The sequence below is a fragment of the Cicer arietinum genome, unplaced genomic scaffold (genome assembly GCF_000331145.2).
Source record: "Cicer arietinum cultivar CDC Frontier isolate Library 1 unplaced genomic scaffold, Cicar.CDCFrontier_v2.0 Ca_scaffold_5784_v2.0, whole genome shotgun sequence".
In the NCBI taxonomy this organism is placed as follows: domain Eukaryota; kingdom Viridiplantae; phylum Streptophyta; class Magnoliopsida; order Fabales; family Fabaceae; genus Cicer; species Cicer arietinum.
Window position 1 is genome coordinate 2,740,473 of NW_027339431.1, and position 298 is coordinate 2,740,770.

Consider the following 298-nt stretch of genomic DNA (forward strand, 5'->3'; position numbering starts at 1 on the left):
AATGGATGAACATTTAGGTCTTTTTAGTCCTCCCTATGTTTATTCTAGTCCAATTAGGGTTTTAACCGTTCTTGTGCATCCAATAGATGTGTTTGTGTCATTTGATGAACATTTAGGTCATTTTCGTCCTGCGTAGACCTATTCTTGTCAAACTAGGGTTTTTAACCAATCTTGTGCATCCAATAGGTGTGTTTGTGTCATTGGATGAACATTTAGGTCATTTTCGTCCTTCCTAGACTTATTCTTGTCCAACTAGGGTTTATAACCAATGTTGTGCATCCAATAGGTGTGTTTGTGT